We start from the raw sequence: 3,681 nt of genomic DNA, 5'->3' as shown, positions 1-3,681 counted from the left end.
GAAAGCATATTTGCCTATTGTAATGTAACTTCTATCAATATTAGCTTTGCTCAAGTCATCCATGAGAAGTTTCTGTATTGATTTAAACTCAATTGAAGAGAAAAAGAAGACTATAGCTATTTGCTAAGTTCTGACTCTGAAATTGATGCTGTATTGGATCACTTGGATTTGTTGGCTGCCTCGTGTTAATTATAAACCATATCCCTCTGGCAGGATGAGTATGGAGATTTTCGAGATTATGCCGAATCCCATAAAAAAAATAAAAATAAAAATAAACATGAGCGGGTTTGTGCCGAGTTCAGTGGCAACATCTAAGGATGGGACTGTAGTGTACAAGCTCAAAGTACCGTTTGTAGCACCCCTTTTATTGTATGTGAATCATTTATTTATTTTTAATTTGTAGTATTATTATTTTTCAATTAATTTTATGAACCATATCTTGATTTCTTATTATCTTTGTTTAATTTAAAAGTAAAAGTAAAACCCTTAAAATAATTTCTTAAACTTGCAAGTATCTCTATCATGAATCATGCATAAAATGACTGACCACACTAACTACACAAGATATGTCAAGTATGGGCTAACAAGTAAATACATAGGCTTTCCCACAAGAAAGGAAACATGGACCTAAGAGCATCTACAATAGGAGTTGCTTATAAGTAACTCTCAACCACTTTAAATGAGTTTCACTATGTCACGTCACTCATAAGCAATTCATACAATATTTGCTCCAATGAAAATTGTTTATAAGTATTCCTACTTTTTTACAACTCATACTACACTTTTTGACAACTCACATTACACTTTATGATAATTTTTTTAAAAATTAATTATTATGAATAATATATAAATATGAATAACAAATAAAATAAATTACATAATAAAAAAATTACAATAATAAAAAAAATTACATAATAAAAAAATTACCAAAAATTACAACTAAATTAAATATAATATTTGCGTAAATTAAAATTACAATAATATTTATTCTCCTAATTTGCACCCAATTTCTTCACTGCAGCGCTTCTTTCTAACATTGCTTTTGTCATATTATCCAACTCCTTTTTGTTGGAAGATGTTTCGCCAACCTTTGTTTTACTCTTTTTTTTCGCTACTTTTTGACCTATTGGACGAGACATTAGTGTTGTTGGGTCATATTCTTGACAATCATTGGCTTGTCAGAAGATGTTGAGTATTGCCCAGATTTAGAGATTTTTGATCTTTTAGAAGAGCTCTTCATTGATTCAGATTTCGATTTTGGCTCTTCTCTTAATAATAGTCATGCATGCTCAAAATTGAATTTATCACCTACATCTTGTGAGTAAATTTTATATGCATTTGCCATGATGTTTTTTTTCTGAGTTGCCACTTTTTTTTTATCACGAGCTTGTTTATAACATTCGACAAATAATTGAACTGCTTTATTAATTCGAAACTAACAACTTTTTAATTGACCTGGATTCCTTTCTGAAAATTGATTGCAATTGTTGTTGTAATTCTCTTTGATTCTTATCCAGAAACTATTTCCAGTTTGGTCAACTCCCACAATTGGATCCTTTGAAATGTTGAGTCATGATTGAATAAGTAGATTATTCTCTTCGATAGAAAAACTTACACGTGATTTTTTTTAGTACATATTTCTTCTCCTTGTTGTCCTCCTACATCAAGTGTGATGTTCTCTAGCCCAACTTGAGACTCAGATATTGAACTAATTGGTGAATCTATTTCGATCTAATGACTCCACAACTTTTTCAGAAAATATTGAAGGCCTATAAAATATATTGGGATTGGTTGATATTGGTGGTGGATACATAAAAAAATGGGGATTCGGAGAATTGTCATTGGTTGAGTGTGGTGATGGTGGGCATATAAAAAATTAAGGATTTTGATAATTTTCACCGGAAGAGGTGGAGGTGGTGGTTGGTTTTGAAAATAATTAAAATAACTTTGAAAATTATATTGATTGGGATCCATGTGCTAGAACAAAAAAAAAAAATTACAGATGAATAAAAATAAAATAACATGATTTTTTTTATTTGAACAGTAAACATGAATAGTAAAATTTTTGAAATGAATAGTAAAGGTGAATAGTGAAGTACAAGTGAACTGAAGAGTGAACATCAACTTATAAACAGCACCAATGTCTCTCCCAACATCTCTCAACGGCTACTTTCCAACGTATCTTTTTTTTTTTTCTCGTTTTTGTTTCTTTCATTGAAGTTTCACTTTCCCTTTCTCACTTTCCCTTCCCTTCAACGTCTATTTCTCTTCTCTCTCAAAGTCTCTCACTCTCACCCTTCACCGTTGCTCTCACCATGGAAGACTTGGAGTAGCACGCGATTTACGACAAGGACGCCCGCTCGGGTGCGTGCGCGACTGAGAAGTGGTCCCCGGATGAGAATTGGTGCGTGCACTCTCACCCTTAACTGTTCACGTCTACTGTTCATTTAAAAAAATTTACTATTCACGTTACTGCTCACATCAAAAAAAAATTGTTATTTTATTTTTATTCATCTGTAATTTTTTTTTTTGTGTTCTAGCACATGGATCCCAATCAATATAATTTTTAAAGTTATTTTAATTATTTACAAAACCAACCACCACCTCCACCCCCTTCCGATGAAAATTCTCAAAATCTTCAATTTTTTATATACCCACCACCACCATACTCAACCAATGATAATTCTCTGAATCCCCATTTTTTTATGTATCCACCACCAATATCAACCAATCCCAATTTATTTTATAGGCCTTCAATATTTTCTGAAAAAGTTGTGGAGTCATTAGATCGAAACAGATTCACCAATTAGTTCAATATCTGAGTCTCAAGTTGGGCTAGAGAACATCACACTTGATATAGGAGGACAACAAGGAGCAGAAATATGTACTCCAAAAAAATTACGTGTAAATTTTTCTATCGAAGAGGATAATCTACTTATTCAATCATGGCTCAACATTTCAAAGAATCCAATTGTGGTAGTTGACCAAACTAGAAATAGTTTATGGATAAGAATCAAAGAGAATTACAACAACAATCGCAATCAAATTTTAGAAAGGAATCCAGGTCAGTTAAAAAGTTGTTGGTTTCGAATTAATAAAGCAGTTCAATTATTTGTCGGATGTTATAAACAAGCTCGTGATAATAAAAAAAAAGTGGCAACTCAGAAAAAGACATCATGGCAAATGCATATAAAATTTACTCATAAGATATAGGTGATAAATTCAATTTTGAGCATGCATGGATATTATTAAGAGATGAGCCAAAATCGAAATCTGAATCAATGGAGAGCTCTTCTAAAAGATCAAAGATCTCTCAATCTGGGCAATACTCAACGTCTTCTAACACAGATGCAGCCAATGATTGTCAAGAATATGACCCAACAACACCAATGTCTCGTCCTATAGGTCAAAAAGTAGCGAAAAGAAAGAGTAAAGCAAAGGTTGGCGAAACATCTTCCGACAAAAAGGAATTGGATAATATGACAAAAGCAATGTTAGAAAGAAGTACTGCAATAAAGAAATTGACTGAAGCGAAGGAGGCAGCTAACTTTAGTGTAATGTATGACATTCTCATGAAGGACACATCTCGAATGACTGATAAGCAACTCAAAGATCATGAATTGGCTTGTAATTTTATTAAACGCAAATTAAGAAAATAAATATTATTGTAATTTTAATTTA

General features: G+C 32.0%; 1 long non-coding RNA gene across 1 annotated transcript; it reads left to right on the top strand.

Moving 5' to 3' along the window:
* Window positions 1-2,150: 2,150 nt before the first annotated feature.
* On the top strand, window positions 2,151-3,681 carry LOC145957554 (uncharacterized). The gene is made up of 2 exons (XR_014433581.1): window positions 2,151-2,404; window positions 2,750-3,681. It is a non-coding gene; the product is annotated as an uncharacterized LOC145957554 (long non-coding RNA).

The sequence above is a fragment of the Cajanus cajan genome, chromosome 4 (assembly GCF_000230855.2).
Source record: "Cajanus cajan strain Asha chromosome 4, NIPB_CcT2T_4, whole genome shotgun sequence".
Classification (NCBI taxonomy): Eukaryota; Viridiplantae; Streptophyta; class Magnoliopsida; order Fabales; family Fabaceae; genus Cajanus; species Cajanus cajan.
This window is presented reverse-complemented; position numbering and strand designations above follow the sequence as displayed.